Source organism: Vulpes lagopus, chromosome 6 (genome assembly GCF_018345385.1).
Source record: "Vulpes lagopus strain Blue_001 chromosome 6, ASM1834538v1, whole genome shotgun sequence".
NCBI lineage: Eukaryota > Metazoa > Chordata > Mammalia > Carnivora > Canidae > Vulpes > Vulpes lagopus.
This window is the reverse complement of record NC_054829.1, coordinates 117,040,155-117,063,912: the sequence shown is the minus strand read 5'-3', so window position 1 is coordinate 117,063,912 and position 23,758 is coordinate 117,040,155. Positions and strand designations below refer to the sequence as shown.

Here is a 23,758-nt window from a genome sequence, read left to right as displayed (position 1 = left end):
TTATTTGCTTTATATATTACTTCTAAAAATATTTCTGTAGGTCCTCAGGGAGCATATGATTTTTTCTGTCTTTGATATATTAATGACATATCCCTAAAATTTTGTTCCTTTTTCTCAACAAAGAAACCCCCAAAATAAGACAATTCTTTACATGTTATTTACTTAGTAAATATCCATTAAGAACTACATATCAGATAATATACACAGGAAACAGAAGAACAAGACATGAACCCAAACTTTAAAGAACTTAACTACCACCAGTAACATGTACATAAATAATCACAGTACAATGGAAAGGATGCTAAGCATGGTAACAAAGACACAGAAAAAGCTTTTGGGAGTTCCCAGGAAGAAAAGATTACTTCCAGCTGGAAGGCTAATCTAAAAGCCAACTTCTAAACATGGATGAGATCTGGAAATGTGAAAACAGGGAATGGTTCAGGTAGAGGCCAAAAAATTACAAAAGGCTCAGAAAAAAGTATGGAGTAAGAGAAAAAAGATATGAGGAAGGAAATTTTAAAAAGTAAAGTTAGTTGAAACTATAAAGTGGAAGACCCTGAAGGCTAGGTGATGGAGTTCAAGAACTTCTTTCCTCATAATAAGAAGCCTTTGAAGATTTTTAATTTGCAGAGTGATATAGTCTGGTCTGTGCTTTAGGAAGACTTCTCTGACAAGATTCATTTAGAGAGAAGAGAGAAAGAATGCAGGGAGATCAATTTAGGACCTATCAGAAACATTCTTAAAATAAAAAAACAAACTAGGGTAACTCCACACAGAGGATGAAGACACTCTAGGAGTGATACTGCAGGTCCACAGCATGAGGGTTTTGAGGGTAGAGTAAGAAGGAGAAAGAATGTAAAGCTGAAGATTTCAAGATGAGTTGATAGTATGTGAACATGAAAATAATTTTTAAGAGGGAAAATATATTAGATAAACTTTTATTTCTGGATATAGAGTTGAAATACAGAACAGGATAATATTCAAGAGACAAAAAGGATGCAGTTGGAACGGAAACATCACAAACGGAGCTCTGGAAAGAGGATAGGGCTGGAATTTTCTATTTCAGAGAGATCTACATACAAACAATAAAAACCATGAGATCAATTAAAATTGTGACCACAAGAAGAGAGATGTGGGTGAAAGGGAGATTGCTGGGAAATACCTACATTTAAGAGGCAAGAAGAGGGAAAACAGAGGAAGAAAAAAATCAGAAAAACAAAAAAAATCACAAATCCAAAAAAGAGAAAGGTTTTGTTTGTTAATATCAGAAAAAAGTCTTTTTTTTTTTTTTTTTTTTTTAAAAAGAACTTGCATGATTTCGGGGGAGAGAGGGACTTTGTTGTTTTGGGTTTTTTGTCCACAGAACCAGAAGAATGCTGTATTATTAACCACAATCCTGAGATCAGGATTTAATTATTCTTTTCTAAATTGTTTTCTTGGGATTTATCTTTAAAAAGTAAGATTACTGGATTAAAAGGCATGAACATTTTTTAGGTCCTTGATGCATAATGTCAGTTTACTATCCCAACCACTCTATTTATTTTAGTAGCATAAGTGATACATGTATAAGTTTCCCTGCAGTATCATCAGCCTTGGGCTTTGCCTTTTTTGGTTTTTTTTTTTCTGATTTTACCAAATAATAAAACTAAAATTAAACTTGAGATCAATGCACATAAGCTTATGGCCCTAAAAATATCCAGTTATCATCAGCAAGATCAAGTGACTGTTTACCACAGGAGGTGACTTACTGTTAAAACCAGGCCTACCTAAAATTGCACCAGAGTTGTTTTTGTTTTTGTTTTTGTTTTTTCAGCACCAGAGTTGTCACACGCTGGTCTGATTTTTCTTTTCCTTTTATTTTTTAATTAAATTTTGAAAATTCTCAAACATACACAAAAGTCAAAAAAATGGACACAATAAGTGTATACATATTTTTTGAAAAATATACCAATTTTTAAATATTTGCCACATATGCTATGGTGCATGCTCTCACTTTCTCTCTACACACAAATAGCACACATGCAAACACACATACTTTATCAATTTTTAAATTTGCCATCGAGTCTTTTTAAAGTAAGATGCAGATACCAAGACACTTCTAAGTACTTCAGCATACTCTCATAGAAATAAACATTCTGGGAAGAAAGTGTTAAGGAGGGTAGTCAACAGGGGTGACTCAGCTGAGTATGCACTTGCCTTTGGCTTAGGTCATGATCTCAGGGTCTTTGGATGGAGTCCCACACCAGGCTCCTGACTCAGTGGGGAGTCTGCTTCCCCTCTCTGCCTGTCACCCCCTGCTCGTGATCTCTCTCACTCCCTCAAATAAATAAAATCTTTAAAAAAAAATGTAAAAAGGAGGGTAGTCAACGACTATCAAAAACTGAATAGAGAGAACAGAAAGTATAGAGTATTAAAGAAGCAGTGGTCAAGTAGATTAACAAGGTTACTGAATTGAGTGGTATAATTACATCAGTAGTTTAGTTGTAGAATACATACACATACAACACAAACACATATATGAGCACACACAGACAGTACATATATGTTACATATAATGTATAAAAGCTATATTTATAATAACTATCAGAAATGTAAAGGTCAGAGACGCAACTCCTTAAACTTGTAAATATTAAAATGATAGTGTATTCTTATGATCCTGCATGATGCCCATTCAATTGTTATCATGCAATTATTAGACCTATAAAATGAGATGAGCACACTGCAAACATGCTCCATGAGGAGCAGACTTTCCATTTCTTGGAGGATGTTTTAAGTTTTACTTTTTTTTTTTTTTTTTAAAGAGAGAGAGAGAGAGAGAGAGAGAGAAGAGACATGGAGAAGAAGGGAAAGAGATAATCTTAAACAGGCTCCATACCCTGAGTAGACCCAGCTCAGGGCTCACCCTCACAAATCTGAGATGAAATCAAGAGTCAGTTGCTTAACTGACTGAACCACCCAGGCACCCTGAATTTTCCTTTGAGTAATAGAGCATTAGAACAGAATACTTACTTAAACTAATTTAAATAAGTACACATATACAGATAAAATTTTCTTAATGGTTAATGCAGAAATATATTTTTCCTAATCAATGACATTTTATAAAAAAACTCAATTATATGCCTATAAATGCCTATGGAGGATTTTTTTCCTCAGGTTTATATGAAACTAAATAAAACTGGCAAATCTTAATTATGAGAAAACTTGGTTTTCAATACATTTTGTGTTTGGTTTTTAATCAGTTTTGAAAGAGTCTTGAAAAAAAGAGTTTTTTAAAAGAACTTAATATCAGATATTTAGTACCTCTGTGAACCACACATGGAAATTACCAATATAAACACAAAGAAATCCATGTGATAAAAGATGATCTCTTTAGTTAATAAGGATCAGGGAGTACTAGCAAACAGAGTCAAGTGGACCAGAATTTGGAAAGGGCTTGTCCCTCAAGAGAAATTAAGATGCTTTTACTGGAAAACTTAGTGTTCACTGGCATGGAAGAAGCCAAAACACCAATGCCACTGCATGGACCTAGTAGTTTATGCTGAGGAATTGGTCCATTGCCCTAAGGCTGTAAGAAACAGAAGAAAAGTGAAATAATCCTGTCCTCAGTCGTCTTTAGTCTATTCCTGCCTTGACTATATTTTTCATTATATTCTTTCCTCAGCCAACAAATATTCTGTTTCTCCCTATCCTTCAAAATAACCTTACTTTGATATTGTTTTTACCTAATGTTCTATCGCATTCTTTTTCACCACTGAAACTTTTTGGAAGATAGTCAATACTCCTCCATTCCTAATGCATTTACCTCCTTATAGTTTGGTTAAGTACTTGTCTTGCCAAACGGTGGTAGGAAAGGAGTGTAAAAGGATAAAGATAAAAAGCATAAGACTGGTGGGAAAGCAGGGAGTTGAGAGAATTAGACCAGAAGGTCTTTACCCTCTGAGGAAAACATGAGGCAATGTCATCTGCAGAAATATTAATTAATCTAACATATAATGACTACCTATCTCATAATATGCTGGTTGCTGGGGACAAAATACTTCTTGTCCATACTGAGTTTCTGACCTGATGGAATACTTCCTTAAAGAGGCATATCTCCATAATGGTATGTGCTACAGTCACAGAATTTATTTATTTATTTTTAAATATTTTACTTATTTATTTATTCATGAAAGACACAGAGAAAGAGAGAGGCAGAGGGAGAAATAGGCTCCATGCAGGGAGCCCAATGTGGGACTCAATCCCGGGACTCCAGGATCACGCCCTAGGCCAAAGGCAGATGCTAAACCGCTGAGCTACCCAGGGATCCCCTAGTCACAGAATTTAAATGCAAGGCCACAAAAACTTTTCAGAGGTGATATATAAGCTGGGACCTGATGGAACTAGCCACCTGAAAGGAATGGTAGATACCATGGGAGGAGAGAGACAAAAAATAGCAACATACATCAGGAGAACTACAAGTAGGAAACTATCAGACCTAGAAAACTCATAAGGTATCAAGAAGTTTAGACCTTACCCTGAGAGATGTGGAGAACAAGTTAATCAGGGAAATGACATGATCATTTGGAACACAGTTGGAAGACAACTGTGGTCACAAGATAGAGTAGGGATTAAAACTTGGAGAGGGCTCCTCTCGTAATTTAGATAAGAGATAGTGATTTCCTGCACTAAGTAGTAGCAGTGGGGCTATATAGAGGAAAAACAAGATTAAAGCTGTATTAAACCATAGTAAACTATATTAAATAAAGCAAATCAATGAGTCTTAAAAATTAACTATATCTGAAGAAGGGGTGGTGAAAAAAGAATACAGAATCAATTGTGGTTACAGCCACAATTCAGACTTGGGCACCTGAGTCACACTAAAAGAGAAAAAGGAACATGTTTGGAAATTAGGAATAGTTTTTAGTTACTATCCTGTGGTTGGAATTTATGAGTGAAATAAATTCAATAAACTAAGAAATGTCTTCTATGTACTGGGCTTGTGCTAGTAACTGTGAGGGCACAAAGACAAGTGAGAAAATGTCCTCAAAATTTTGTAGTCTAGAAAAAGAAATAAGAAGAGTATCCTAAAAGACACAGTCTTTAAAAGACACAAAATAGCTGTCTCCCCATAAAGTGATACAAAAACTACTGAAAAAAATACAACAGTTTTACAGTTCTAAGATAGGTGAGATAGTGAGGACAGGCATTTGGAAATTGTACATATATATGTAAGACTTATGTCAAGGTATTCAAATGTGAAAATGATAGCAAATGAATGAAAAAGGAATAAAAGAAATGGATCAAAAAAACACTACTGTAATCCATCACACAGAGAGCTAGCTACAACTAAGTCTAAATCAGTTTCCTATTGTCACTTGTCAACTGGCTGCAAGGTGATCTGGGAGCAATGAAACACCTTTCCATGCCACTGTCATCCATTCAAAAAACCACTAAGTGCCTACTCCATTTTCAATCCCATACCAAGGGCTGGTCTACAAAATCTTTGCTCTCAGGGTTAAAGCACAGTAAGTAAGAGATTAAAAATAAAATCACTCTAATTACTGCATTGGGAAAGTACTTGGGGGGGGCAAAATTGGATATGTAACAACTGTTGGATGGTGGCTTGGAGCAGGATTACAGCAGTGAGACGGCAAGAAGGGCCAATTTAGGCATGAGCATATATATTGGGGGCAAAACTAGAAGGACTTACTGATTACAAAATGAGGGAATGAGAAGAATCAAGGTTAATTCCTGAAAAAAAAAAAAAGTAATTCCCACCTCAAATGATTATGTATCAGCAATCCTTAGAATAGATACAGTCTGTAAGAAATTAGAAGGATAATATAAGAATTATCTCTTTTCCCAACACCTAAAAGTAACCATTGTTAATGGTACCTTACAACCTTTCAAATGTGTGTGTTCACTGAGATCATAATGTATTCACAATTTTATATTCTGCTTTTTTAAAACTTCCTATATTTCTTGATATTATAGATCTTCCAGTTACTGTATGACTTTGAGCAATTTACTTGATCTTTCTAAATTTTCTCATCTAGAATATGGGGATAATAAAACCTAAGCTCCCAGTTTTATTGTGAGAATTAAACAGCATAGTTTATATTATTTGCACTTTGCCTGGCACACCGTAACTATTTAATAAATACTAGGTATTATTTTATTTAAATGTCAGAAAGATGATTACAATGAATAGTTATATTTTGAAAGACTAGTAACAAAAGATAAAAGCCATTCAGGCAATTGTATTTGTAGTTTCATGAGCAATCTAGAACTACTGTAACTTTTCTATGCTTTTCCTTTGTGTTTGATCATTACATTTCTTAAACTAAACAGGTTTTACATATTTTAATTTAGCACTTAAATGCCAAATAAATGAATAAGTAAATCATAAATAAATCTACAGCTAAGATATCAATTAAAAAATGAATATAAATCAGTTTAAAGAGCTTACTATTGCACAGAAGAATCTTAAAGCACAGAAAGTTATGGGAAAAGTTAATCTGTCAGAGAAGAATAAATACCAGCATGAAATCATAAAATCCTAAAACTGGAACAGGAATTCAAAAACTAGCTGGTTCACTATCCTACCTTCAGACAGTATTTCATCTTTCAATTCCTCTCATCTTTCAACAAACACTATTTTATGCTCTTTAAAAAAATAAAAAAATTCTGTAACTCTCTTTTTAATAAGTTACACTATATCATAACTGCCAGAAAATTATTCCTACAATCTAACTTAAATCACTCCTGATAATAGCTGGGTCCTTTCTTTCTTACTTGGTCCTAATGAAAATAGTGAACAGCTGCTCACATATGGCTTTATAACTTTTTAAATTAATAATAAAGTTAGAAGTAAAGGAACAGCTGTCAAACAAGTACGGACAGAGCAGTGAGATAAATTTCCCAAGGGAAATGCCCTCTATAAACCTCTTACAGGACTTTCTGGACAAGCATCCATCCAGCAACACACAAACCAAAACAAAAACAAAAGAACCCCTCAAACTGCATACCCAACAGAAACCAAAAGACTTGATGGTCATGTTTAAAAAAACAAACAAACAAAAAAACAACTTATGGACAAGTTCCAAGAGGACTAAGTAAAAAGTAATGAACTGAACTGCAGATATTGGGAGAAATACAATGAGAGGAATTCAGTAGCTCCAGAGGGACTGATAATGTCTTTACACATTTGTGAGTCAAGATGCTCATGTTTGTTACATGCCAAGTTTTATGCTGTCAGGTACAAAAAATATTCTTTTGAAAGTGTTATTTTTATAGAAAATATTGTGACAAAGAGTACTTTTCATTTTGTTCTTTCATGCTAACAAGTCCCAGCAGGAGGACAAGCCAGGAGTAGCAAGTGGTTTGGTGCCTGTTCAAAATTCTCTGCAGGATCACACCTTCGCCTTTAACCAATTCAAATATTTAAAATACATTTATTTCATTTAGAAATCATAAACATATAAAATTACTAAAGATACTAAATAATTCAGAGAGAAATAAGTTGAGAAAACCCAACCTCCAAGATCCAAAAGAAGTATCAATATATTCAAAATGCCTCTTTAGTGGAGGTAAAGCAAAATTAGGAAGCAGTTAGTATTCAAAATGTGTTCTTAGCTCTAAGGGAAAATAAGTGAAAGCCATTAGCTTTATATAGTGAAAAGACAAAAAAAAAAAAAAAAAAATCCCCCATGTTTTAAAAACACGTTCTATGGAGGGTTTAAAAAAAAAAAAAAAGTCAAAGTTTCAGTTGAACTATAATGCCATAAATCATCTACAGTTTCTCTCTCACCCCAATCCATTAAAAATAAAAACTTCAGAAAAAATACAACAACAAAAAAGACAACTAAGTGAGGACTCTTAAAAGTAAAGTAGGTAAATTGTGAGGGAAGTACAAATATATGCACAGGGTAATAAGAGGAGCTAAGTATTCTAAGCATTTTTTTCCTTCTCTTTTCTCTCTCCACTCACTTTATCCCCCTCTTCCTGTTTCACTTCCATTTTACATAAGCAAGCTTGGATGAAAATATTTTAAAATTTCGGAGGTTAAGAGTAGAGAGAGCTTTAAAAAGTAGATGAGAAAGAAAAAAAGAAACTGCACACCAAAACTTTGCCACTAATTGCAAACTGCCACTAATCTGGGTGATTTTGTTGTTCTTTAGTAAGTAACATTAAGGATCTCACTTTTAAATCATTTAAAGGGAAACAGATGCTCCTATAACTTCTAATTAATAAGGAAAAAAAAATTAAGGTAAAGAAGAAATAAACTATTCAAGTAAAAAAATCACAGATATATCCCCAAATTGCAAATATCATGGAAAGTATGACCAACTTAAAGGCAAATGTTTTAGCCAAATTTCAAACTGCATAAATTTCATAAGTAGTTGAATGGTTACATTAAAACCTGAGTTCAATTTCCAAAATATCATTATCTTATGATCATATTTTAATAAGTTTACTATAATCTGTCCTCAGAGAGCTGGTTACATATAAACCTTGTATAACATAATAACATATTATTATTTAAATAAGCCTCCCTTAGATCATAAAACTCTATAATTTAACTCAACTTAAAAATAAGTTAGGGTGCTTGGGTGGCTCAGTTGGTTAAGTGTCCGACTCTTAATTTCAGCTCAGATCATGATCTCAGGGTTGTGGGACTGATCCTTACCCTCCCCTCCCCACCTGACAACAGGCTCCACAGTTGGCAAGGAGTCTGCTTGGGGTTCTCTCTCTCCTCTTCCTCTACACCCTCCCTATCGTGTGTGCATGGTCTCTCACTCATTCTGTCTCTAAAATAAATAAATAAATCTTTTAAAAACATTGTTACTCATTTCCAAAAAGAGCTTTTAAAATCCAACCTACCTTTGCCAGATAAGCAAGTCCAGGAAAAATCTCATAAAAAATGGAAACTTTAAACAAGAAAAAAAAAATAATAACAGCAGCAATAATTTTAAAAGTAAAAAAAAATCATGAAAATTATATAAAGTTTCACTTAGAAAAATCTTATCTCATTAAAATATTTTATGTTTTTTTCTAATTTACCAAATTCCTTAAATAATTTAACTGTGAAGAGAGAAAAATGCTTTGAATATTTAAGGAAACTGCTTAGAAAATCCCTGCCATTCTTACTCTGGCATAGAACTGGGAAAAGATAAAGGAATATGGATAAAGGAAATGAAAAAATGTATGAACAGAAGAAAGAGAAAGACTGATTCCCCAAACCCAAGTGCTAAAGAAGCATATGTTCACAAGTTTCTCAAGTAAATTTTAAATTAACCACAGGTAATAGTGACAAAATGTCTCAATACTAAAGAAATATAAATGGTCCAGAAAAAAATATTTTAAATAGTAAACATTTTTAAATGAGTTTTGTCCTGATTAGTCTTCTTTGGGAGTTTACGAGTAAATAGTTAAACAGAAGGGCTCTTTTGTTATATATCATCAGGATCTTCTTAACAGATAGTGTCTTGTGTATTACAGATGTTCAATGTCTAGTAAAGGAATAAATTAATAGGCAGACACATATTTCCCTTATATTAATTTAAAAATAAAGCAGCATAGGAGACAGAAATAGCAGGGGGATGGGCTGGTAGGAGGTGAGATGGGAAAAATAGGAGAGTTAGGGATAAGCCAGCATGTGTGGTCAGATCTAATGAAAAAGTGTTGCTAACATGTAAAAGTGTACAAAGGCTATACATATGCCTTGCATGACATTTTGTAGCCCAGATCTGTCCAAATAGTTGAATCATAAATTCAAGACATTTCCTCTGATCTCCTTTGATGGTTGGTTGACAATAAAAAGTTTTGCATAATGGAAAGAAAAACACTCCCCTGTCAAGACTGGCCAGAGATGCTCCAAATTTTTGTGAAATAGGAAGCAAAGGGAGAAGGTCCCCTCTATGTCAGAAAACTGAGCAAACTTATAAAAGAAAATTTCCCTCTGTGTTGTGAGATATAGACCAGAAAGGAAGTTCCCACATGGGGAAGAATAACCAATGCAGGCCAGAAAGTCAAGATGTTGGGGAAAGAAGATTACTATTGACGTTTTGGGTTAAGGTAACAGATATAAGGAGAAAGCCATGACAGAGTAAAGGGGATATCAGAAAATAATTCTTATAGCACAGTACTAAGAGTCAATATTCAGAAAAAGAACAAAGGATGTTACCTTACAGTTAAAGCTTGTCCTGGATGCTGAATGTGCTACATGTAACAACTAGGGATATAAAGGTTAGCAGGATAGAACCAACTTGGGAACCAAGCCTGAAAGATATGACGAGACAATTCTGGGGAATAAGTTACCTAGAGAAATGAGACATATTTTAGGCATGTACTGAGTTCAGTAAGACAGGTCAAGCAAGTCTCAGGAACTAAGCAACCCTATGCGGTAGACTCTTGAACAAAACTTAACTATCTTAGGGAGGAATTTGTGTATCTTTTATAACTTCTGATAGGTATGGGGGGGTTCATGTGTTACAGGTATCAACAAAAGAGTCAGGCTCCATAGGTACAGGTGGTAGAGGTTTTAATATAAAATATTCATTCACTTACTACTCATTTATTCACTCATTCACTCTGATACATTCATTTTACTGCAAGGTTGTTATGTTTGGAGTGTCTGGCCAGGCTCTACCTAGAAATATAGGTAGGTACACAGAAGGAGATAGGAAGAATGAACAAGATTGACATGGAAAAAGAAAAGAAAAGAAAGAAAAGAAAAGAAAAGAAAAGAAAAGAAAAGAAAAGAAAAGAAAAGAAAAGAAAAGAAAAGAAAAAGAAAAAGAAAATTTGACATGGTCTCTACATCATTGAGCTGTCTGGAAGAAGAGGCAGACATTAAACAAATGCATTAATAATGGAATAATATAAAAGAAGAGATGCACAGGAAGACAATGGCAGAATTATACTGAGGGACCTGAGTTTTACTCCAGATTGTAATCTGATAAAAGAGACCCATTTTACCTTCCCTAATCTGTGACTTGAGCAGTTATCATTCTCCTTCCTGGCTTCTTTTCTCTGCTATCTCTAGGAAAATCTAAGTTGTGCACATTAGACATCAAGACACTACTGAAAAAGCATAGCAGTAAGGCAGTTAAACACGGATTTTAAAAAACCATGGAGAACAAATTTTGCATGTGAGCAGCAATCCACCTAAAATCTCATTAAGTATTCATGAGGGGCTGAAGGATTTTTAAATCAGAAAATTAAGTTCAAAATTAATAATATGTCCTTGTTAAGCTGGGATAAAAATGGCATTTCATCTCAGTGGTGTTCTTCTCTAAAACCCATAATATCCTAGCCTAACCATAATAAAAGCATCAGCCAAACTCAAACTGAGGAACATTCTACAAAAGACCGGACAGTATACTCAAAACCATCAAGGGCATCAAAAACAAGCTAAGAATAAATGCTCTCAAAGTCCAAGAAAGCCAAGGAGACACGATAACTAAATGTAACGTGATAACCTAGATGGAATTCTGAAATACACAAAGGACATCAGAAAAAAACTAATGAAATCCAAATAAAGCATGGAGTTAGTAAGTAGGGATAGTGTTCAAAAAGGTTTAGTTCACAAGACCTGAGTTGCTTAAACCTTGCCTGTTCTAAAGAAAGGCCAGTCTTGGGCAGCCCTGGTGGCCTAGCGGTTTAGCACCGCCTTCAATCGGCCCAGGTTGTGATCCTGGAGCCCCAAGATCGAGTCCCATGTCGGGCTCCCTGCATGGAGCCTGCTTCTCCCTCTCCCTGTGTCTCTGCCTCTCTCTCTCTCTCTCTTTCTCTCATGAATAAATAAAATCTTTAAAAAAATAAAAAATAATAAAAATAATAAAAAGAAAGGCCAGTCTCTAGGACTTGCCATTGGCAGCCTTCTGGGAGATAATCTCTGGACCTTTTAAATATTGTACCTGATAAAGAATGTTTTTGTAGGTGAAGCCTTAGGCTAAGCTGTACCAGTTTGACCAGATAAGCTTACCCTGACAAAGTGATTTAAGAACATCTGTTCTTATTCTGGAAAAGGCTGGAATTTAAGTAGCTAAGTCAGACATGGAGCTAATGTATCCCTACATGACTGACCTCCAGTAAAACCCTGGACACCAAAATTCAGATGATTCTCCCTGGTCAATAACACTTTACACATAGTGTCACTTTGTTTCAGATGGAATTAAGCTATGTTCTCATGTGACTCCATTGCAAGAAGACACCTAGAAGCTTGTGCCTAATTTCTCTGGCTTCACCCCATGAATCTTTTCCTTTTGCTGATACTGATCTGTATCCTTTCTCTGTAATAAATCATAATCATGAGTATAATGGCTTTTGAGTCCAGTTAGTTGTCCTAGGGAATGAAGCCTAACGGTGGTCTTGGGGCTCCCCAACAAAGAGAGACAGATGATTAAACTATACAACTCCTAGAATTCTCTAGAACTCATATTCTCACATACTCCCCTTCTACTTCTTAATATCCATCTATAGCCCTGGTTATCAGAAAAAAACTTTTATCTCAAGCCTTTAAACTTATTTTTTAAATTTACCTTCAGCTTATAGTAGAGTTCTCAGACATCTGCTAATTTTCAGATTAAGTTTAATCAATCTATTTTTTCTATTTTTCCCACTGTAGCATAATATTCCATTCCACCTTATAGCACTGGTCTTTCTATTGGGTCAAAACCAGAAGGTTAATACCCTTATTCTTAATACCCAAACAATCAATCAAATAAACAAAAACAAACTACATTAAAAACTACAAAGCATTTGTCTGAAAAGTACATGAAATTGTAATGCAATTTTAATATGGGACACTGGAATATATCTCACCCTGTGGCTTGGATGTAGGTCATTCAATATGGGACACTTAAAAACTGCCAAATAGACACCTTTGTTTCTGGCCAATAAGTAAAAGAGATAAGATTTACTTTTTTGTCTGAAAAAGAAAAAAAAACTGAAGAAACTGCAAAATATATGAAGCATCAACTCTCAGAACACTGGCCATCAGGCAACAAAGGACAACAATCCCTGGAGAAAAGAAACCAACTAACTGATATACTCAACTGGAAGCCTGGAAAAAGGTCACAGGTTACAGTAATGAAGGGGAAACACAGGCAGAACCCACAGTCCCCCTGAGATGAGAAGATAAAGTAGGAGTATGGAGAAGTCAAAGAGGCTAGGTATCACAGAGCAGAGGATTAGAGATAAAAGAAGTCCACAGAGAGAGAACTCCTGAAATCTGGTGAGGATCTCCTTCATATATCCTGTTATTAGAGCGCATATGTGAGGGAAAAAAAATGAGGCTGGGGAGGTGTGGGAGAAAGGCCAGAGACCCAAAAGGAACAGAAGGAATAGTGCTTGCTCTCAACAGGAACCTCATAACTCACAGGGCATTAGGTAGAGTACTGAAAAGGATCTTACTTCAGTAGTAGGGAAAAATTAACCTTATATACAGAATACTGCCCCAGTCCCACCTAAGAAAATTTAAAGGCAAGACCCCCCCCCCCAAACAATCAAACTATTTCCAAGTAACTTAACCACATCCCAGAACAAACTTTAGAAATATTTTTATGAATACAAAAATTATCCAGCTGCCAACAAAGTAAAATTCAAAATTTCTGGAATTTAATAAAAAAGTATCAGGCATCAAGGAAGCAAGAAAAGACAATCCATAAGAAGAAGATCAATAAATTGAAGCTGATCCAGAAATCACAGATGATAGAGTAGACAAATGTCTACTAAATTAGACAAGTATAAATGTATTCCATACGTTCAAATAAAGGAAACATTGAAAACACTAAGTTGAAAAGAAGAAAACATAAAAAGCATAAAATCAAAATTTTAGAGAAAACTGTCTATCATTTTTAAAATTTTAGAGAAGAAAACTGTCTATCATTTTTAAAATGCAATGGATAATACTAATAGAAGATACTTCAGGGAGATAAAGCAGGTTAGTAAACTGGCAGGCACAAACAAAAAAAAGAAAAAGAAAAAGAAAATTAAAAAATAGACATAGTATTACTGTGCTTTGGGACAGTATCCAGCAGACAAATGTACATATATATTTTGAGTCCCCAATATGAGAAAGAGGCAAGAAACAAACTAAATATAAAAAATAATGGCCAGGGCTTTCCCCCTCATCCCAATTTTGATTAAAATTATAGACCTACAAACACAAGATCATCATTGAACCAGCACAGGGAACATGAAGAAAACTACCAAGACACATGATAATTGAATTGCTTAAAACCAGTGATAAAGAGGAAATATTAAAAGCAATCACAGAAAAAAGATCATATATGGAAAACAAAGAAATGGAGACAGTATATTTCTTTTCAAAAATACTGCAAGATAGAAAAATAGAGCAAAAGCAACTTGGAAAAGAGGGGATCACTATCAACCTAATTTCTCTATCTAGCTAAAAAATGAAACTATCTAAAACAAACAAACAAAACTTTTTCAGACATACAAAAACTGGGAGAATTCATGATCAGCATGTCTGCATTACAGAAAATGTTAAGTAAGCCCTTTATGAAAAAGAAAAGTGATACCAGATGCAAATCTGAATCCATACAAAAGACTAAAGAGGACTGGAAATGGTAAATTGAGTAAATATAAAGATCTTATTATCTTACTATTTAAGTCTCTTTAAAAGAAAATCCATTTTGAGCAAAATGATGACAATGTACTGTGGAGTTTACAACTTATTTGAAAGTAAAATGCAGGCAGCCCAGGTGGCTCAGCAGTTTAGCACCGCCTTCAGCCCAGGGCGTGATCCTGGGGACCTGTCTCTGCCTCTCTTTCTCTCTCTCTCTCATAAATAAATATAATCTTTAAAAGAAGAAAGGAAAGAAAGAAAAGAAAAGAAAAGAAAAGAAAAGAAAAGAAAAGAAAAGAAAAGAAAAGAAAAGAAAAGAAAGAAGAAAAGAAAAGAAAGAAAAGAAAAGAAAAGAAAAGAAAAGAAAAGAAAAGAAAAGAAAAAAAGAAAGATGCATGACAACAGCACAAAGGCCAGGAGGAGAGCAGTGCAAATAAACGGCTTTAAGGTTCTTATACTATACATATGATATATTATCACTTGAAGATAGATTGTGATAAGTCAAAAATGTCTTAGGGAAATTTAAAAATACTGTGAACTAAATGGAAATGAAAACATAACATATCAAATATGTGGGATGCAGCTAAAGTAACTGTATGCTTATATTAGAAAAGAAGACCTAAATCATTAACCACAACTCCTGTTTTAAGAAACTAAAGGAAGAGAAAATGTAGCCTCATGCAAACAAAAGAAGGAAATAAAGATTAGAGCAGAAACCACTGAAATCAAAATCAGAAAAATAATAAAACACAAAACTGATCATTTGAAAAGAGCAATAAACTTGACAGACCTTCAGTCAGACTGACCATGGTGGGTGGTGAGAGGAAAGACAAAAATTACAATACGAGAAATAAAAGATAGGACATCATTACTGATCTCGCAGACAGTAATAAGTAAGGGACAGGTGGGGTAAATAGGGAGAAATGGGTAGGGTGCTATGTGATCAGACTCACAGAAATCCCAAAAATGCTGAGGTTCAGGAAATCAGAGATAAGGGAACAAACCAGACTACTCTGCCCTAGGTGTGTGTGTGTTGAGGGGGGAGGGTTTTTTTTTTTTTTTGACAGTCACCTTTGACCAACAAAGAATAATCAGACCCTAAAAAAGACGTAAGCCATTAAAGATGTTATCACCAGTCCTTACTTAAACCAAGACTTCACAAGACTAGTAAGGCCATAAGCTCCCTGATCAGTTCTAAATAAAAGACTGTCAGTGGAGGTCCAAGTTAGCAACCCTGTTGGGACCCCTCTCCCTCCCGAGAGCTTTTTCTGTATCCTCACCTAATAAACTTGTATGGCTTTACTCACTCTTCTTTGTCTGTGAGATTCATTCTTCCACTCTGTGAGACAAGTACCCAGCTAAACAGCTTCAGGAAAATGGTAACAACAGAAATCTATTAATGACTAACTCCATCAATCCAACTAGTAAGACAAAATGGACCAATCCCTCAAAAGATACAAGCTATCAAAACTCACTCAAGAAAAAGTAAACAATTTGAATAGTCCTATATTTGTTAAAAAATTAAATTGTACTTACATCTTTCAAATAATGAAAATTCTAGGCCCAGATGGTTTCAGTGGAGTACATTTAAGGAAATAATACTAATTCTATACAATTTCTTCCAACACATAAATGATGAGAGAACACTTTCCAATTCATTTCATAATGCCAGCATTTCCCTAATACCAAAACCAGACCAAAAAATCTCATAAAAAAAATCTACAGACCATTAACTCTCAACTTGTATGCTAAAATTCTCAACAAAATATTAGCAAATAAAATCCAGCAATTATATAAAAAGGGTACTATATCACAGTCAAGTGAAATTCATCCAGAAATACAAGACTGATTCAACACTGAAAATAAAAGAGATTCACTATATCGACAAACTAAAAAACACATTATGATTATTTCAAAGATACTGAAAATGCAGGACACCTAGGTGGCTCAGTGGTTGAGCCTCTGCCTTTGGCTCAGGTTGTGATCCGGGAGTCCCGGGATAGAGTCCCAGGATCTAGCTCTGCATTGGGCTCCCTGCATGGAGTCTGCTTCTCCCTCTGCCTATGTATCTACTTCTCTCTCTCTCTCTCTCTCTCTCTCTCTCTCTGTGTGTGTGTCTTTCATGAATAAATAAATACAATCTTTTTAAAAAAAAAAAAAAAGGATACTGAAATGCATTCAACAGAATTCAACTTCCATTTTGGATTTAAAATAAACCTCTCAGCAAACTATAAATAGCAAATCTCTCAGCAAATAAAAAGGAACTTATCCTAATAAAGAACAGTTTAAGAAAAAAAAGCTAGCATCATATTTAATGCTGAGGGAGGGAATAAACAGTTGTTTAATAGGTATGGAGTTTCAGTCTGGGCGAAAAAAAAGTTCTGGAGATTTGGAGATCGATGGCAGTAATGACTGCACAGCACTGTAAGTATACTTACTGCCACCAAACTATATATTAACTATACATTTAAAAATGGTTAAAATGATAAATTTTGTTATATACTTTACACAGGTAAAAAACAACAACAACAACAACACTTTCCCCATAGATGGTTCTCATGGCTGCAAGCTATCATTGTAGTTTCTATAATGCTATGATGACATACAAGAGAGCAGGGTTAACCCTAGCTGGGGGAAAAAATTAGTCAAAGACCTAAATGTAAAATCTAAAAGTATATAAATATAAACTCTTAAAATATAAGGCAAATCGTCATGACCTCGGATTTGGCAGATGCTTTCTCAAATGTGGTAACAGAAGTACATATAACAAAAGAAAAAACCGGTACACTGGACTTCATCAAAATTAAAAACTTATGCTTTAAACCTTGAGCAAGGGGCAGGCACAGCTAGGTAGGGAAAGAGGTTCACAGGATTAGGCTCACAAAATTCCAAAATGTGAAAGTGTGAGGAAACCAGAGATAAATAAACAAGCCAGATCATCCAGTCCTAGGTCTCCGAGGTGGGGTCTTGTTATGATAGCTACTTGTGACCAACAAAGAATGACCAGAGCTTAAAAGGAAGTAAACCATTGAAGGTATTATCACTAGTCCTTATTCAGGGGTGATATCAATAGAGATGTTAAAAGGATTTAGGTTTCCTGGTTAGCTTTCAATAAAATACCAACCCTACAAGCCCCCCAGTGGCAACCCTGTTGGGACCCCTCTCACTCTTGAGAGCTTTTCCTGTATACTCACTTAATAAAACTATCCTTTCATTCACTCCCTTTTGTCTGTTAGATTCATTCTTTGACTGTCAGACAAGAACCTAGCTTTCCTGCTTCAAGGTCACTATCAAGAAAATCAAAGAGGCAGCCCACTGAATGAGAGAAAATATTGCAAATCATACATATCTGATATTAAATATCATTATCTGAAAAAGGACTTCTTCCAGAAAATATAAGAATTCTTACTACTCAATAATAAAAAGACAACCCAATTAAAAATGGGCAAAGGATCTGAAGAGATATGTCTCCAAAGAAGATATAATGGCCAAAAAGCCAATGAAAAGATGCTCAATATCATTAGCCACTAAAGAAATGCAAATCAAAAACCACAAAGAGCTATCATTTCACACCCACTACGCTAGCTATAATCAAAACATAGATAATAGGGCACTTGAATAGCTCAGTAGGTTGAGCATCTGCTTAACCAGTCATGATCCCAGAGTCCTGGGATGGAGCCCCATGTCAGGCTCCCGGTTCAGTGGAGACCCTGCTTCTCCCTCTCCCTCTGCCACTCACCCTGCTTGTGCTTGCTTGCTCTGTCAAAAGTAAGTAAATAAATAAATAAATAAATAAATGATTTTTTTTGAACAGATAAATAATAAGTTTTAGTGAGGACATACAGAAACAAGCAATATTCCATACACTGTTGGTGAGAACAGAAGATGGTGTAGTCACTCTGGAAAACTGTTAGTTCCTCAAAAGGTTAAACATAGAGTCACCAATGACTCAGCAATTCTACTACCAGATCCAAAAGAACTGAAACAAGCGCTCAAACAAAAACTTGTACACAAATGTTCAAATGTAACTTTAATTATAATAGCCAAAAAGCAAAAGCAATCCAAATGTCTATCAACTAATGAATGGATAAATCAAATGTGCTACATCCATACAACAGAATATTATTTGGCAATAAAAAGGAATAAAGTACTGATACATGATGCATGGATGAACCTTGAAAGTTCTATGCCTAGTGAAAGAAATCAGTCACAAAGAGACTATACATAGATATAAAATAGATAAATGTTTGCCTAAGACTGGTGAGGATGGACAGGATGGGAGATAATGGGTAAAGGATATAGGGTTTCTTTTGGGAATAAGAAAAATGTTCTGAAACTTACTGCAGGAATGGCCTTTATATATACTTGACCACCAAAATATACCCTTCGAATGACTGAATCAATATATAAATTGTATTTCAATGAAGTTGTTACCAAAAAAATAAACATATTTATGTGGAAGGGTAAAAGAACTATTTCTGAAAAATAAGAACCTTTATGAACCAAAATGCTTCACAAAATATTCATTTACCAAACTTTTTTTTTTTTAATTTTTTTATTATATATTTATGATAGTCACAGAGAGAGAGAGAGGCAGAGACACAGGCAGAGGGAGAAGCAGGCTCCATGCACCGGGAGCCTGATGTGGGATTCGATCCCCCGTCTCCAGGATCACGCCCTGGGCCAAAGGCAGGCGCTGAACCGCTGCACCACCCAGGGATCCCCCAAACATTTTTTTTTAAGATTTTATTTATTTATTCATGAGAGACAGAGACACACAGAGAGAGAGAGAGAGAGAGAGAGGCAGAGACACAGGCAGAGGGAGAAGCAGGCTCCATGCAGGGAGCCTGACTTGGGACTCCCGGGTCTCCAGGATCACATCCCAGGCAGAAGGTGGCGCCAAGCCTCTAAGCTACCCCCAAACTTCTTTTATTTAGTTGTTACCATTTGCCAAGCAGTGGGGATACAAATGTGAACAAGACAAAAGGTCCACAGGGATCTATGTGTATTTTGTGTGTGTGTGTAAAGGATCACATTACAAGATCTCTGGTAACTGAGAAGTCAGAAAACAACTTTTCAGGCAGAGATGACCACATCTGCAAGAACAGAGTGATTCAACAACATGAGAGAATAATAGAAGAAAGTAAAGAAGGAGGCATGAGCTAGGTTATGCATACCAAGCTAAAGTGCTTAGACTTCATTCTAGAGATGATCAACAGGTAGTCATGCTGATGGCTTTTAAGCCAGATCAGAAATTTCTATTGGAAAAATTACTCAACAAAGTGTTGGGCGGGGAAAAGGACAAGATCAGATGGGTGTGCAATTACTCCATACTAGTACAAGGTGAAGCAAAGACCTGTAGTGTCTCAGAGGAACCACATCAACCCTACCAGTGAGTTCCTTTACACTAAATGAAAATCTGTGTTTTTATCAAACACTCATCAAGTACTGAGTACTGATCACCCATAATATACAAGTGTAGCATATGCCTCTATGATAATCTCAGCATTACTTATAAATTTAAAAGAAGACACATATCAGAAACAGCAAATTAAGAGTTTTCCTTCTGTCATCTGAAGAGTGTATGATTTCACCAATTAACCAGGATCAGAGCTGAGAACAGAAACTGTTGATCTTTACACTAACTTTTGCACCTCTCTCATATCTCCTCTAGACTATAAGCCTGAAAAAAGGAAAGTATAAAAAGGAAAGTGGAATGAAAGAGTTAAACTTCTAAAATATTTAATACAGTTAAAACTACAGTCTTGATTTTGGCACAGAGTATTTCCTGGTTAAAAGTAATCTACTTTCCCAAATGTGCTTTCCTGTTCAATTGTTATTACTTAAAACTATAAAAATGCATAAGAAAAGTTGGCAGGGAAGACTGGGATCTTGGGAGTGATAGAAGACACTCTTCTGTCTAGACAACAAGAAGCAAAATCAAAAGAAACCGAATTCAAAAGCTCTGCCAAGAACCAATATGGAATTAATAGAATTTCCACAGGTTGTATATCTATTCCAAAAAAAGCAATCTGTTATTTAGTAAAGCATCACAAAACCCTCAATCCTTTGAATCTGTAAAAAAATAAAGAACACACAGAATACAGTACTGTTTTTAAAGAATAGAAACTCAAATTCCTTCTAATTATCCTGAGGGTACATGAAGAATGAAATGCAATTATGGTCAATTAAACTATTTAACTCAAATCTCTGCACAAGAAAAGTAATGCTAATGAGCTCATCCTATGAAATTCAACTGCCTTGTCACATTCTGATGTTCTCTATTCTCATCTGAAAAGATGCCAAATGAAAATACATTAGTAAATTTTGAATATGTAATTAGTGAAACAGAGAGTCTTTTGATTATTCACATATAATTAAGTTTGCTACTTTTTTAAAATGGGAGTAAATGAAGTATGTTTATTTAACTAATGACATTTGGTATACACTCAACCTGACTGCAGACAACCTCTAAATTTAACCCGGATTCAAGCTTACAAAGAGGTTTGAGACTATACAATTAGTCTTGAGGCTCTGGTTGCAGTTCACTTTACAAAAGTGAGTTCACATGAAAGTAGAGCCCTTTTTATTGGCTTTTAGTTTATTCTGAACTAAATGTCCAAATTCTGAAAACTGCACTCCAAAAGCAATACCAAAAGTATAAAGATGGATTATTTCCAAATAATGAAACAACATAAAACAACATTAAAAAAAAAAAAAATAGGGAAACCCTGGGGAGGGGGGAAGGGATGGTTTAAGATGCATTAATTAATTAAACTTGATGGTGGTCAACTTGTATATATTTGGTTAAGAATGCCATTTATCAGTAATAATTGCTATAGTATACATTAAATGATTTATTGCAAAGATAATATGTAAATACAACTACTAAAAGCAGCATATTTTTGGGAGGGGTTACCTTAATAAAAAGAATTTTCAATAGATCAAGAAAGCAACTTATTTAACAGAAAAAATAAAGGACTACAGTGTAGCTTCCAGAATAGACAGCTTAGCACTATTATATCTTTCTTTATTCCAAAATTGTTAAATTCACTGAACAAACGGTAAGAGTTAAAATTCACAAAGGAAACCACCTGCTTTATAAAATATGAAGCATCTGAAGAATCTTACATGAAGGTAATAATAGACTAAATTATACTTTAGCACAGAAGGATGCGATACTCTTTAAATACATGTGAAATTGACTTTTTTGTGAAAATTATAGTTTTTCATTTGTCCATTGAACAAATACTGATTTGATATCTGTTATATGCTAGGATAAAAATAAAAGGATAAAAATAAAAAGTAAGAATTTCTGCTTTCATGGAACTTAAAATTCCTTTAAAAAATCATCCAGCTTACACTCCTTATCTAAAAATTTAACATTTTTATAGGAAGAAGAAGATATGTAATTAACAGTTCTTTTTCATGTTCTTTTTTTTACCTCTTGCTTTAAAGATTATCCAGTATTATTCCTCATAATGACAAAGATCTTTTTAGTCGAGAAAATAGATTCTAGTGGCAAATAAAGGAGGACTAAAATAAAAATAAAATGAGATTTCAATTAAGCTCTTTGTAATTTTAAATTTTTATCACATAATTATAGATTAAAACAATCTTTTGGGGAAGGGGGGTGGGGAAAGCTTAATAACATTTGTTCCAAGCTTTAAAACCACATATTTTAGTGTGGTAATTCTACTTCTAGGATCATAAATGTAAATATTTGAAAATAAATATGTGTATAATCATATTAAAGGAAAACAGAAAAAAATCTAGATATTTGAGAATGGAGGAAGGATAAAACAATTACAGTTTAGCCACATAACAGTCTATTATACAGTCATTAAAAAGATGTTTGCTAAGAAATTTTAAAGTAAAATGTTTACTATGTAACTTTAAGTGAAAAAAAGCAAATATAAAACTATATATATTCTAAGATTAACTATATAAAAATACATACATGCACAGAAAAACAACCTATAAAAATTTTAAAAATCTATTGGAACTGTAACAAAATGTTAACAGTTGTTATTTCTGGGTGAAAATTTGAAATTTCAAAATTCATACTTGCATAGTCAAAGATTCTAAAGATTCATGTGGTAAAGAAATACATTTGATTTTAATTACCAATCAATTGTAAAATACATTTGACTTTTAATACACCAACTGGTATAATCACCAACTCAGAAAGTCCACAAAAAGGAAACATTACATTTAAGTAAGTGGCTAACACTTGTGGTCTCCTGAAATTAATAATGCATTATATTATAATTGGCAATATTCCCATCTTAAGACATTTCTTTTAAACTTAAATATAACTAGGCAAGTGTGATTTAGAAGTCTTAATTTCACACATTGAAATCTCTTCTCAAAAGATGTTGAATGCTCAATTTACTATTAAGAAATGTTCACAATTAACTACCTACTTGAACAGGTTTTCTATAGCAAAGTAACTAGTAAACCTCTGCGGAAATAATTTGGAGATATTTTTGTCATTGTAATAGTCTGAAAGCAGAAGAGTAAAGTTTAGGAATCCAATTATAGAAATGTTGACTTCTCAGGAAAATTTTTACAATCTAAAGTGAACATAAAAAGCAATGTAAAAAAGGATTTTGACCAGGGCTAATCATTCTGGAGCTCATGAGTAACATCACAGTACACCATGGCCTTAGGCCAAGTAATAAAGTGCCAAATGGAAAATGGCACAAGTCCATGGACTGTAAATACTGTATCAAAAGAAAATAAAGGAAAAAAATCTTTCATTAGAGCAATTAAAAATGTAGTTGTAGTACCAGTTCCTGTGATGAATAAATCAGTTCAGCAATTCCAAGAGTGGAGAATGCGTATTTAAACACATTCTCTACTGGCAGTGATTTTAAGTTTAAAAAATTTGCTGTATGTCTCTTTAGTTCCTAAACTTTTCTTTTTTTTTTTTACAAATTTATTTTTTATCGGTGTTCAATTTGCCAACGTATAGAATAACACCCAGTGCTCATCCTGTCAAGTGCCTACCTCAGTGCCTGTCACCCAGTCACCCCCACCCCCTGCTCACCTCCCCTTCCACCACCCCTAGTTCATTTCCCAGAGTTAGGAGTCTTTCATGTTCTGTCTCCCTTTCTGATACTTCCCACTCATTTTTTCTCCTTTCCCCTTTATTCCCTTTCACTATTTTTTATATTCCCC

General features: G+C 34.4%; 1 protein-coding gene across 5 annotated transcripts in view; it reads right to left on the bottom strand.

The window, feature by feature from the left end:
* The window catches only part of SPATA5 (spermatogenesis associated 5), a 362,021-nt gene that overhangs the window by 291,705 nt on the left and 46,558 nt on the right, over window positions 1-23,758 (bottom strand). The gene's annotated exons all lie outside the window — the stretch shown is intronic.